Genomic DNA, 15,064 nt, shown 5'->3' on the forward strand with positions numbered 1-15,064 from the left:
AAACAGAAAGAAAACCCCTACGGCCTGATCACCACATGGCCCATGGCATCTAACAGCAGCAGCTCATCCATCCCAGGGAGGGGGTCCTGGAGCAGAATGAGGTTGGAATCTTGGCGCGCGCCCGCTTTCGCCAAAAAATCTGCACACGAATTACCCTCACGCAAAACATGCTCAATCCGCGTGACCCAATTACGCCTCTACAACTCACCAATGCTGCTAATCAAAACTGCAAACACATGGTGATGAGAGGGAGGAGCTCGCACCAAGGAGACAGCCAACAAGGAGTCAGAATAACACACTACTCGATCAAATAAGTGCCATAATCCTGCCAAGTAGAATATTCAAGAAAAACCATAAGCATAACAAAGTAAATAAACTTTTTCGGAGGCGTTTAACATGGACCAGTTTTTTCTGGTCCATGGTTGCACCACTCTCCTTTTGACTTGCTATTGCAGGTTTCCCAGTTTTAAAAAAATAAATAAAAATACATATTTATTAATCAAAATATTAGAGGATGATTAGTAAATTAGTTAGTGGATAAATTATCCCAACCCAGAAAGGTTTACAAGTTCTGCAGATTCTTCCGGAGAGGTTAGCCGGAGAAGATGGCGGCGGAAGGCGGCCCGTGGCGGCGATGTAGCCGGAGAAGAAAAGCAGTAGAGGGTCTTGTTCCTCTCTTCGTGTAGAGCACAGTGGTTGTGGTTTCGTGGCCAGCTGAGGCCGAAGGAGGGAGATATGGCCAACTGCAGGTCGGAGGCTCGACGGCGGAACGGAAAATTTCTTCAGGGGTTTTGTTGCGGACGGTGAGGGGAGTGCAATGGTGGTGTTAGTTTCTCCAAATGGTGAGTGGTTCGCCGGAGATCGAGGATTGAAGATGGCGGCGGCTAGGGTTTCGTGGTGGCTCCGTTGTCGGCCTAAGGCCGTAGGCGGAGACGTTAAAGGGTCCTCTATTTTGCTTCTTCATCACCAGCAACCTCTTCATCTTCCTCTCCCTTTTACCTTCAACCTTCATGAATTAGAACCCAATCTTCAAATCACCCGATCTACTTACCTCATGAGCCCAACAACCAGATCTGAGGTTGCGGTGCTTGGGGTTCAGATCTGAGAGGATACGCGGTGGTTAAGGTCGAACCCACGACAATCACCACGTCAAAAGTTACGGTTGTCATTTTCGTGAGGAGAAGATGCAGATGATGGGTTTCTGTTGAAGAGGGAGGCGGTGGTTTGACTGAGGTTGGAGAAGTGTTCTGTGAATCCCTGATCACTGTAGAAAAATTTGATTTTTAAAGTGTTTGTTCTATTAAACTTTTTTTTTGATACATCGAAAAATTAGCAACAAAAACAAACTACAAACAAGAAAACTAGTCCCTCAAGATGAAAGGTTCAACTTCCACCGGAGGTCTCTCTAGGATATGTAAACCAAAAGAACCATTAGTCACACCGAGATGAGCCAAACAATCCGCTGCTTCGTTACACTCCCTCGGGATCCAGTTAAGCTCCACGTGCCATTGTTGGCGTAGTAAGTTCGCGATTTCTTTCAACACCGGATAGAAAGTGTGGCTAGCAGTGTTATTAAGCTCACGTAGCACCTCCCTACAATCAACTTCAGCCACCAAATTCCTGCATCCCTGGTCCCAAGCCATGCGAAGTCCATCTCCAAGAGCCCCCGCTTCTGCTATAAACGCATCGGTTCCCACCTCCAAGGATCGGAAACCTTTGATCCAAACACCATCCGCCCCTCGTAAGAGACCACCTCCACCTACGTGGTTGCTTCCACAGCGCCAACTTCCACCGGTGTTGAGTTTCAACTTCCCTGATGCAGGTGGCTTCCAATTTTGGCTGAGAGAAATGTGCTCCTGCCCTGCATCCATAACAGCTGCAAAGGTATCATGATCAAAAGCCAACTTCCTCCACGCTTCCTCAACGGTCCAAGCTTTATCCTCAACACTCCATTGTTTCTCCACTTCCAAATATTCCAGAGACCTGTCACAAATAGAATTCCATGGTTGCCACAAGCATGGTTTCTAACCCATTGATCTATGCTGCCTGTCATGAAGCTCGGCCAACTCAGGGCCCCCATCCAAAGCCAAAGTTCTCTCGCGTGCGGGCAATCACGGAGACATTGAAGTTCATCTTCCACCGGTCCTGAACAACGAGAACACGCTGGCGAGTTAGCTAGGTTGCACTTGAAACGATTGGCATTCACTTGCAAGGATTTATGCATTACTATCCACACAAAGAACCTGACTCGTTCTGGAACCTTGAGCCTCCATATCCACTTCCAAGGAATATTGTTAACAGTGTCAGTTTCTGTTCTACACAGCCATGTATACGCATCCCTCACCGAGTAATACCCAGTTGCACTGGACTTCCATATCCACTTATCACTTTGTGTCAATTTTAGTTGCGGTGTCACCTTCCCCAAACTGTCATGGAATTCCGTCGGAAGCAAAGTGTACAACCCATTCAAAGCCCACGACCCGTTCTGAATAACATCACAAAGCCTGTGATTTGTGTCTGTAATGTGCACAAAGGGTAGTTTTGGAGCCCACGCTCCGTGGCCTGACCAATCATCATACCAGAGTGAAGTTTCTCCTCGCCCTAATCGGAACTCGAAAACTTCACGCAGGGCATCCCTGGCTCGTAAGACTCCTCTCCATATTACCGAGTCGTGTTGTCTAGGTTCCACCTGCAAAACTGATGCGTGCTGCAGGTATTTCTGGTGCATAACTTGGACCCATAACTTCTGAGGTTGGTGAAGAATACTCCACACTGCCTTGCCTAACAAAGCAGTATTCGCCTTCGTCATATCAGGACGCCAAGCCCTCCGTCATCCTTATTCTTCTTCACAGTGTTCCAATTTATCAAGTGCCACCCACGTTTGCTGCTGCCTTTGGACCACATGAAAGCTCTCATAATTTGTTCCATACGACTGAGAATAGTTCTGGGGATCCAAAAAACTTGCATAGAGTAGGTTGGAATTGCAGCCATCACCGACCTCACGAGACAAGTTCTACCTGCTACGTTCAAAAGACTTGATCTCCAGGAAGCGAGTTTGTGTTGCATATTTTCCAACAAGAAATCAAAATCAGACCTTCTCATTCTTCCTGCCTTCAACGGGAACCCTAGGTACCGACCCAGGTCTGCAACAAACAGAATAGGGGCTATACTCGCAATCTCTTCCCTTACTGCTTCACTAACGCCTTTGGACACAATAGCTTTAGACTTCTGGATGTTGACTTTGAGCCCTGAACTATCACAAAAGAGTTTAAGAGCTTCTGCCACAGTGTTAACTTGGGAGGGGGATGCCTTACAAAACAATAAAACATCGTCAGCAAAAAAACATGTGGGAAAGTGACGGGCCTTCCCTTGTCAAGCAGATTGGAGACCATCTTCCCAACTCCACCAAATGTTGAATGTGTAGGGAAAGACGTTCCATACATAAAACAAAAAGATATGGTGATATTGGGTCTCCTTGCCGTAGTCCTCTACCCGGTTTGAAAGGTTGAAGGCGTTCACCATTCCAAAGCAAAGTTAATTGAGAAGAGGTGACGCAGCACATGATGAGATTAATAATAACCGGAGGGAAACCATAGAGCTCCAAGGTTTCTCTGAGAAAATCCCAAGATACACTATCATATGCTTTTTCTAAATCAATTTTGAAAGCTAAGCTTCCGTTGGATGCCGTAGATCGATCCATAAAGTGCACAACTTCCTGGGCTAGAAAAGCATTGTGCATAGTCCCTCTACCAGGTAGGAAACTACTCTGCATCGGGCAAACAATATCATCCAGGAAAGGGCAGAGACGGTTCACCAACACTTTTGTTATCAACTTAAAGGTGACATTACAAAGACTAATGGGGCGAAATTCCTTAATAGTAGAAGGTTGATCAATCTTCGGGATAAGCACAACTAAAATATCCAGAAGTTGTTTATCTACTTTACCTTCCTCCAGTGCTCGCCGGACTAGGTTCCAAAGATCATCCCCAACCTGGTCCTAGTATTTTTCGTAGAAGAAAGGTTGGAAGCCATCAGGCCCAGGTGCCTTAAAGGATTTCATGGACATTAGGGCGGCACAGACTTCCTCCTTCGAAACTGATTGAATCAACGATAATCTCGCTGCATCAGATAATTTAGGAGTCCCCACTTGAGGTAGTGTAGCTCGTGGCATTGAGTTGTCCCTTGCAAATAAGTTGTAGAAATATTCCTGAGCTACCTCGCCAAGCCTACGCCGATCCATACACCAAGAGCCATCATCCAGCTTTAGCCTATGCATTGTGTTCCTCTTGCATCGAATAACAGCCTGGGTGTGGAAATACGCCGTGTTTCTATCTCCCAGTTTGATCCTATCATCTCTGGCTTTTTTATACCCAAGTTATCTCTTCTTGCTTTAAGATACTCCTATATTCCTGCTGCAATTCTCTTTCAAATTGAACCAAGTCTGATGATATCTTCTTATCTAACTCTCTTTGAACTCCTTTCAAGCGAGCTTCCACTCTTCTCTTGCGTCGGTATATGTTGCCAAATACATTATGATTGAAGCCAGTGGCTTCTTGACTAACACGGGCTAGCTTCACTTGTATTTTCTCATCAGTTTGACGCCAAGCATTTGATAACAAAGTTCCAAACTCTGGATGTTCTGCCCAGGCTGCCATGAATTTGAAGGACTTGTTTGGCATTCTATGTTGTGCTGCTCCGCAGTTGATCAATAGGGGACAATGATCTGAATGTATCCTGTGCAAAACCTCCACATGTGCTTCTGGGAATTCAACCCTCCAGTTTACATCTCCCAGCGCCCTATCTAAGCGCTTGGAATTTATTACTCTATTGTGGACCTTACGGAACCAAGTAAAAAGACCGCCCTCTGATCCCAAATCTAACATGCGACATGCGTCCAAAACGGAAGAAAAATTCAAGGCTCGGTTTGGGAGAAAGGTTCCGCCACGAACCTCTGAAGGTAGAGTAATCTCATTGAAATCCCCAGCCATGAACCATGGGACGTTAATATCATCACGCAACGTAGCCCATGAAAAACTATCTCTCCAAATTTCAAAGGTGACAGTTTGTGTGTGAAGTTTGATAAGACAGGTTGAGAAATTTGAGTTGTTATTAAGGAGAACCCAAATCCCGCCACTGAAACCTGTTGCCTCTAAGATGAAACCTACCGAGAAGCCTAAAGAGTTCCAGAATTGCTTAGCACTTCTGAATTGACAACGAGTCTCCAACAGGAGAACAATGTCAGGCCTCCTGCTGCGCACAAGTTCTCGGAGAAACAATTGGCCATTATTATGCATGGCTCCTCTCACATTCCAAGATAGAAGTTTAAAATCTTCAAACCCTATCATAACAACTTCCATGAAAATGTGACCTCCTGGCCCCAGAGGTGGAGCACATACAAAATGGATCATTCTCCCATTGGGGTGTTTGCGCACCCCTCCTTTCTTAACTCAGGCTTTCCAGTTTGGGAGCACTTCCTGTACTCCTCATTCACATTCACTCTGCTTTGCTTCTCTCCAAACACCATTGTCGTTGTCACGTCTGACGTTGGAGTAGTGAAAATTTTAAGTGGGCCTGGTGTGGGCCCCATGCCTTTGTCCAATTCTTCCGTTCTAGTTCGCTGTTTTTTGTTGGTCAAGGCTAGCCAATCGGTGCTGGAACTGGCCCCTTGAAAGTTAGGGTTGAATTCTTGAAAGGGCCCCACCTTGTTTATTTTCTCTCCCCTCGGTTTCAATGCAGTTGCCGCTTTCCCAGCCTTGTCATCTTTACCCTTAGCCAAATTGGTGGGCCGTTGTTGATTGCCCCATTTTCCGTGCACATTCCAATTTGGAGCCCACGTTTCCCTTGTTTTCCGTGATTCATCATTGCTTTTGATTTTCCCATGATTGAGGCCCCCATTATTAGACAATGATTTCGGCGGCTTCTTTTTCTTTTTTGTAACCGTCATCCATTCCCCTAGAATCTTGACCTCAACCGCATCATTCTTGGGGATCTCCTCACTTGATTCTTGCTTGTTTTCCGTTTTGTCCACAATTATACTTGCCACGTCCCCTGCATTTACTAGAGGAGGGGTCCCACTAAATTTGACATGCTCACCATTATTGCGGCTTAGCTGTTGGGCTTGCCCCGCTGTAGCCACCTCTGCTCCGGCGGCGTTGTTTGCTGCTTGCGTCTGTGCCCCCATGTTATTGGCCATGTCCATCTCATTTGTGTTTTTCCCTGTCTCTGGCTTCTTCAATTTTTCTGGCGGCGCCCCCTTACATTCTCTGCTGCGATGTCCATAACAGCCACATTTGGTACAAATCACATGTAGCCCTTCGTACTCTACCTTGTACCAAAATTCTTCGATGCATATTCTGCCTATGACCGCCTTGGTAAGATCCAACTCTACGCAGATTCTGGCAAATCTCCCCCTGTCACCCGAGAGAGTAGTTATATCCACCTTGATCGGTCGACCAATGACCCGAGCCACAGACATGAGGAAGCTCTCATCATAAAAAGCAACATTCAAACCTGGTATGCGGATCCAGGCCAGCGTTCTATGTACCCTTGCTGCCGGAGAGATCAACTCCGGGCTCCACGTGGAAACTGCCAGATAATGATCGAAGATCATCCATGGGCCACCTCCCATGACCTTGTTTTTATCTTCTTCCTCATCAAACGTAACCATGGCCAGCTTTACCTTCATAGTCCGGTACCCCAGCCGTTTGCCTAGTAGGCAAACTACCAAAGCTTCTCTCCATGGAGCACACATTGATTCAATGACCGTTTTGTCAACCCTAATACGCGGAAGCATTGGGTTATCATCCACATATTCCACTGTCATCTTACCCTCATCGAACAAGTCGACACGCTCCTTCCTTGGTAGTTTTTCTTTGCATCCCATCAGCTTCTCCTTGAAGGACATGCGTTGGGTTGGGGTCCCACCCTCCGGTGGTTTTTTCGGGCTGAGATCATCACCTTCGTCAGTTGTCGCCGCTCTCGCCATCTCCACGTCCATTTTGTTCTATTAAACTGAGAGTACAGGTTTAGTATCAATTGATCAAATAAATGATAAAAAGGTGATAAGTAATTCATTCTCTTCGTGCTATGGTGGAATGGATGTTGGTGGGGGTGCTATGATTCTCGGTGGTATATCTCCCCCAGCAGACATGGTCTTTACACATTCATATCTTATTCGAAAGTGTGTATCAAACCACCACTTGAATGATTTCTGGGTTTGTTTAATTCAAAGAAAAATTTGGTGGGGTGTGTTAGTTTTGGTGCCAATGGGTCCAGATCTAATTCTGAATTTGGGAGATAGAAGATGAAAAGGAGAGAGGAGAGATTATGATTTGGGGTTGTTTCTGATTTTGTGAAATTACCTAATAATTAATTAAAGATTAAGAAAATATGTTTTTGATTTTTTTTTTTAAAAAACTTGCTATTGTGGGTCAAAAGGAGGTGGTGCAACTTTGCACCACCCAAAAGTGGTCCATAATAAATTTTTCCAACTTTTTCAACTACCTAAGTTTGTTTCTATTTATCTTGGGCCTTTTATGTGAGGTTCGGTCAAGTACCAATGGGGTACCAATACCCTCCCCATGATGAAAAGCCTTGTCCACAAGGATTGAGTTGTGATATGTGGAAACTTCATCTAGTAGTGCTAGCTGTAGGTTGTGAATCAAATTAGTTGCTGCAAGGAGGAAAATAGTCGAGCAATGAATGTGCTTTCCCTTGGTATAGCCTGGAAGGGGGTCATGTTTGTGGCTGAGTGGAGAGGAGTGTTGTAAGTACTCAACCAAGTGAAGTAATTGGTCCCATGATTTGTGGTTTTCTCCAGCAAAACAATGAAGGTATGTATCGAAACAACGATTAACAACTTTGGTTTGGTCGTCCGACTCGGATGGTAGGCGGGACTGAAACGGAGGCACCCGCCTTGGACCCTAAAGAACTCACGCCAAAAATGACTTAGGAATAATTTATCATTATCTAAGGCAATCGAGTAGAGAATTCTATGAAGGCATGAGATCTCAGTAGCAAAATGTGGTTGTGGAATGTTTGGAAGTCCCACAAAATAGTTTTACTTAATAATTTTTTAGTTCAAGCCAGAAAGAAAACAATTTAGCATTCAGCAATGCTAGTTAATACGAAAGGGATTGGGCAAGAAATGTAAGAATCTTATCTTAAGGTTATCCAATAAAAATCGATCCTGGACGGAAAACACGGATGGTTGCTTCAATATAATGAAATTTTCAACCAATGATAGTTATTCGTTTGCATTCGTATAGATACTGTTCGAACCACCAAGCATTTTGCTTTAACATCACCTATAGAGAAAGACCCACAACTTTATTTGATAAACGCTCAAATTGAGTTTGGTGATCAGCCATTGTGGAGGTTTGTTTAAGCTTGAATAGCTCTTGTTGGCGATTTACATATGTGGAGGGACTAAAACGCAAGATAGCCCTAGTGAATTTGTCCGTTGATGTGGGCTGATAAGTATATAGATCAGCTTGAAATAACCAATTCAGGGATTTCTGAAAACATGGCAAGAAGTGGGTGAGGAGGAATTGGAGGAGGTTGGATAAGCGGGCAACATTTTCCACGAAGCCAAAGAGCACTGGTGCAATGGCTTCATGATCTGCATCCATGCTTAATTGAAGTTGGTCTTAAGGAATTCAGAATTGGGAAGGAATTAAAAGTTTTAAACAAAAACACACAAAAAATGGTAAGCAATGCTCAATTTTCTTCTTACTTCTCATGTGATAGCCATACAAATTTATCCTAGATTCTAGTTCTATAAAATAAGAACCACTATACAAGTGCCATAATCCTCTTAAATGGAATATTTTAGGAAAGTATCAACGTAACAAAGTTAATAAGTTTTTCAACCAGCTAAATTTTTATTTTAATTTTGTTTCTCTTGGACCAATCATGATAGGTTTGGTGCGGTACAATTGGGCTGCCAAATTTTTTATCATGATAGGTTTGGTGCCATGATAAGTTAACAATTGGTCTTGGAATGCATTTTATGATTTATATTGAATTGCAATCATAACTAAACAAGCAATTAGTAATTGACTAATTGGCTTCTTTTTCTTTTTTGCTTGGCTTCTATATTTGATAAAAAACAAATTCTTTGCACAAGTTATTGTGTTGTTGCTGCCATCTTTGAAAGTTGGGTGATGCATGCCTAGAGTAAAAACTAATTGCTTTAGCCTTTAGGATTATGTACTGGGTTGATAGGTGAGACTTGAGAGATACTCTAATATTAAAAAATAATTTAAATTCTTATGATAGTTGGTTGATGATATTTATATCTAATAATACAATTTTATTTTTGAAAATTAATAATAGAGTTTGATTCATGTTGTCCTTTATACTTTTTTCTGTTTCCAAAACGTTTTTTTTCCTATTTTCAACACAAAGTGGAAATTAATTAAACATAAAGCAAGTTGGTATTGTTAAAAAAAATAAGTAGGTCTATATATTATTCACACTTCATATTCATAATGGCTCTTGTAACCCTGACGAGGTATGATGTGATGTAATGATGGTTATTTACCTTGTCATTTAATTGTAAGGTTTTGAGTTCAATTCTCGCTTATAAAAATGAAATATATTTTGTGGCATTTTTTCACCACTTAATGCGAGCACTTATGACAATTGTCGGCGGTGAATACTCTGGTGTCAAATTAGAAAATAATTGCTCTTGTCACATAGGCTACCCACTTTACCTTTATTTTAGCTGAAGAAAAAGAACGCATACATGATCTAACCCTTAATCAGAGTGAATCTCTTGTCTTAAACTACACTTTATTAACAAAGACATCTGAAGTAGTCAATCTCAATTAGTTGTAATCTTATGCAGTTTTAGGGCTGCGTCTACCGTGTGTCAGTTTCAAACTGACACACGGTGCTTCAGTTTCGTTTTTCAAGTAATAAGACAAAAATATCCTCTATTTCTGATAAAATTCCGTCTTTCTTCCTCATATCTCCACAGTCCTAACACCACCATTTGCTCCTACACCACCACCGCTTCTTCAACGCTTTGTGCTCAAACTTCATTTTGTTTTTGAAATCAAACTTAATTTGCGTTTTTGCTTAATGCTTTGGGACTTTGGGTTGTAATCTAGCATTTTGATGCTCATTTTCGTTTTGATTTTTTTTTCTCTGCATATGAAAAGCCTCTTCATCACCTGCTTTATTCAGTATCTGAGAAAACAAAACCAGAGCACAAAAAAGCTTGAGTTTTTTTCATTATTAAATATCTCTGTTTCTGGATCTGGGATTTTGGTGGGGGAAACTCCAATCGAGCTTGAATTTTTTTTTGCGTTTTTGAAAGTGGGTATTTGGAAGGATGAAGGGTTTGCATGTTGCTGAATTTTCAGATCCGGGTTTCTGGTGGGGGAGGCTTTGGGTGGAAGTTGTTGTGTTTATGGATCTGGTATTTGGTGGGGTTGGCTCCGATTTGCTTGAACCTAGATGGCCTCCTTGGATTTCTCCACACCCTCAGCGGTCATGGGAAACTCCATTTGAAGAAAGTGAATGGATCGTTCCCTACGGTTGATTCACGTTCTCTTATGATGCTTAAGAAATCAAAATAGACACTTTTTCATTGAAATCAAAAGTATTTGTAATATCTTCCTTTCCCTTGGGGTCCATACAGGTTATGAAACCACACCACAGAATCAGGGACAACTATAAATAAAAGAAAAATAATTATTAGTAATGTGGTGGGGGAAGGAAAAGGGGGTGGGGAGGGAGAGGAGTAGGAAAGTTGGTGGGGTGGGTCTGCACTCTAGAGAACGTGAACCATGGTTAAGATTGGGGAAGAAGGTGGGGGTGGGTTGGGGAAGAAGAAGGGTGTTTTTGTAAATTAAGATATAATTAACAAATGAATTGTTTTAAGGCTTAAATACTCTGTAGGTCCCTGAAATTGTACCCCGTATCAAAATAAGTCCCTGAAATTTTTTTTCCGATTCCGGGTCCCTAGAAAAATTTGTTTGATCAAAATAAGTCCCTACGCTGGAGAAGACAGTGGTTGCCTCCTCATTGTTTCCACAAACCATGAAATAACATGTTTAAAACACTCCTAGACCTTCATATATCTGATATGGGCGAAGGAATCGCAAGAAACAAAGCTAAAACGAAGAAACCGAGAAGCTCCATAAATTCCGGCGAGAAGAAATCAACTTGCGACTGGCCTTTTCTCTTCAACTGTGACGACCCAGCCCACGAGACCACCACCACTGAGTTCCTGAGGACGAGACGAAGCCGGCCCAACACCCTGGTCGTAGCGCCGCCATGACCGCCGTCGTCAACCACCGTCTTCTCCGGCGTAGGGACTTATTCTGATTAAAAAAACAATTCCAGGGATCCGGAATCGGAAAAAAAATTTTCAAGGACTTATTTTGATACAGGGTACAATTTCAGGGACCCCTAGAGTATTTAAGCCTTGTTTTAATGTTAATTTATCTGAACCGTTAAAATTTAAAAATATCAGATCCAACGGTACATATGAAACTGACACACGTAGACGAAACCAAGTTTTAGTAAACAACTTGGGTTAATTAGAAGGGTGCATGTGGGTCCATTGAATGTTTAAACAATATAAATTCTGTCCGAATGGAATGCAGTGTATGTATTCAACTTTATGTTCATTTGATTTGAAGTTAGTGGCTTTATTGTTAACACCAAATCCGTTGCACATCCATCGAAGGTACGGATTATAAATAAATAAAAGTTATCATTTCATGATACGCTAATAATTACACTAGTAAAAATAATACACTAGTAATAATTGATCTCTAGTAATAAGTTATCATTTCATGATACGCTAATAATTCCTGAAGGGTGCATTTATCTTTTCGATGTAAAAAAAAAAAGATATTAGAAATATCTAACATAATCCTTAGGGTCGGAAAAAAGTGAAAATTGAATAAAATTTGAAGAATTTTAGGAAAAAGTTTGAGAATTTTTTTATAATTTTAGGTTAAATTCAATATTTTTATTTGTTGGCCTCAAGTGAAACAAGGTTTAAAATGATTTAGTCAAATCAATATGTGTATGTTTAACTTCAAAAGGTTAGAATTTGAGAGTATGAAAGTGATCAGGAAACTTCTTTGTAACAACTTTGAGGGAGTAACCGGAGTATATTTATTAGAAAATTATAAAAGGACAAATATCACACATCAAATAGTAGATGGACTAAACTGATATTGAAAAACCACTTTCTTAGATAAAAAAAATTATTGAAGCAACTCATCTTTCATAAAACAGAAAGTGTTTGTGCTAAATGATAGTTCCAGTGGTAAGAGCTATGAGACATATGAGTTGGGTCATGGGTGAGAGAGGTCTAAGGATCAATTCCTAGATAGTGCAATTTATTTTCCGATGTAAAAAAAAAAGGCTAAATTAAGCTTTTCGTCCCTATCCTTTTCCATAAATATGGCTTTCGTCCCTCGCCGGAGCAAGACGTGGTATTGGTCCCTAACTTTTGCCAAAATGATTGGCTTTAGTCCCTCCGGCCGTTTTGGTCAACGCCGAAGCTCCGGGAAGCTTATGTGGCATTGTCACGTCATTTAATGAGCTTAGGTTGATTTTTTTTCTTCTTTTAAATTAAAAAAAAAACTTATTAATTAAAAAAATGAAATTATTTAAAATTCTAAAAAATAAAAAAATCTTAATAAGAAACATTAATTTTATGGTTAAAAAGCACTTTTGGCCCCTGATGTTTCAAGGTTGTGTAAATTCTGCCCCTACTCTATTTTTGTCGATGTTTCTACCCCTCATGTTTTCAAACAGTGCATCGTCTACCCCTCAGGGGTAGAAACATCGACAAAAATAGATAGGGGCAGAATTTGCTCAAACTTAAAACATCAGGGGCCAAAAATGCTTTTTAGCCTAATTTTATCCTCATCTTCATCTTCATCATTCTCATCTTGAACAGGAAAAAGATAGCATGCAACATACTACTAAGATCCCACTGTTGAAAAGAAAAAAATATGCTTCTTGTACTCGATTTCACCCTCCCCTCTCTAATCAACAACCCCAACGCCTGTGAATCATCCACCACCACATCAACTTTTCCATTTTTTCATCATCATATTCATACATAACAAGCAGAAACATCCAAAACCAGCGAAGCATCAAATCAAGGGCATAAATCATGCAGAAATGAACCCTAAGAGCCAACAAATCGAACCAATTGAAATTCAGTGGGATTGGGTTGTCCACGGGTGGACCTCCGATCTGGGTCCGAACGATGGTGTGGGGGTGCGCGTGGCTTGGTGTGGGTGGGGTTGGGGGTGGTGTGTCGTGGTGGTTTTATTTGGGTTGTGCTTCTTGAGGCTTTGTTCAGAGGAAGAAGAGAATGAGCAATTAATAGAGAATGAAGAAGGAGATGGGTAAGATCCCATTAATCGACAAAATGGGAATTTCCTACCTCTTGCTTTATGGTTAGGTTTGTTGATTTGATTTTGTTGTTTGGTTCTAGCTGTTTTGTGTTGGTGATGGAATTTGAATTGGAAACTCTTGCTGTCAAGAAATTGAAGATGAAGATAAAGATGATGATGGAGATGAAGATGAAGAGATGAATATGAAGATTGATGAATGAAGAGATTTGTAATTAATTATTGGGTGAATGATTTAATTAGGATGAAGAGATTTAAGAGTTTAATTATGAGTTAATTTTTTCTTTAGAATTAAAATGAAAAATAAAAAAATCCACCGAAGCTTGTTAAATGACCTGGCAATGCCACATCAACTTTCCGGAGCTCCGACGTTGACCCAAACGGCCAGAGGGATTAAAGCCAATCATTTTGGCAAAAGATAGGGACCAATACCACATCTTACTCTAGCGAGGGACGAAAGTCATATTTATGGAAAATGATAGGGACGAAAAACTTAATTTAGCAAAAAAAAAACATTAAAGTGTCTTAGCCGGCTCAAATGGTCACTAAGCCCAACATCATTCTAGTTGGCCCAAAAGTTTAACAGTCAAGTAAATATGGTGATGGACAACCAAAACAAGACTTATATTGTTCAATTATCAGACGAGAAAGACAAAGTCAACATCATTAAACGACTAAAAGCGACCGCAAGTGTAACCATTAACTTGAAAGTTGTTAACGGTAACTCACTAAAACTAAGTGCATCACCTCGTGTTAGATCGAACTCTAAATAGAAGAGTGGGATCACATCGTAATCTCTAGAAGAATATAAAAACGTAGCTTAATTTCGGCAAGCTTTCGTTCATTGGATATCCTTCTCAACCACCACCGAGACTTTCCCACTAAGATTACAAATCGAGTTGTTAACTAAATTATAAGTGCTTATAAAACCAAAGAACTTTAGAATTCAGATGTTCCTGTCATAAATCTCCATGATATAACAATATTAACAATAATTATACGGCTTTATCCTGATAAAATAAACTCTTCATAGACTAAAAAAGTACTTTGAAAAAGTTACAGTGAAAGTGTTAAACTAAGCTGAAAAAGAATTTGAAAAACATCATTAAGATCTCTTATATTATAGTGGTAGAATCTGTTTGCTGATTTTATGCTCAAATTATATGCTCTTCAAAGCTTTTGCCATACCCACCGAATAATATCTTGCAATCTTCCTAGTGGGTCCAAGCTGAACCTACTGTTTGGTGTACCAATTACATATTTTGAAGGAAACTTCGTTTATTGACCAGAAAAATGAAGAGACATTGTTTGATGAATCATGTGGAAACTTTAGGACCCCAAAAAGAATCACAAGGAAACTTCACAAACGATGCATCAATAATTGCTCTACATGCATGTATGTGCACATGCCATTATTGAGTCTCTGGCCCAATTCTGAATCAAAATTAGGGGGGGTTTTGAAAAAGACAATTTAATTAAACACGTTCTACACATAAACACTTATTCATTGCTTTGAAAATAACATCAAAATAACTTTGATAAGTCGTAAGCAGTGCCTGCATAATCGCTTAGGCTATAAGAAAAGTACATATGTACTCTTCCAAACGATATATTATACTAAGACATGATTGTATAAAGATTAGGATACAATGATCACAGGGACAACAAAA

Source organism: Lotus japonicus, chromosome 1 (genome assembly GCF_012489685.1).
Source record: "Lotus japonicus ecotype B-129 chromosome 1, LjGifu_v1.2".
NCBI classification, from domain to species: Eukaryota; Viridiplantae; Streptophyta; class Magnoliopsida; order Fabales; family Fabaceae; genus Lotus; species Lotus japonicus.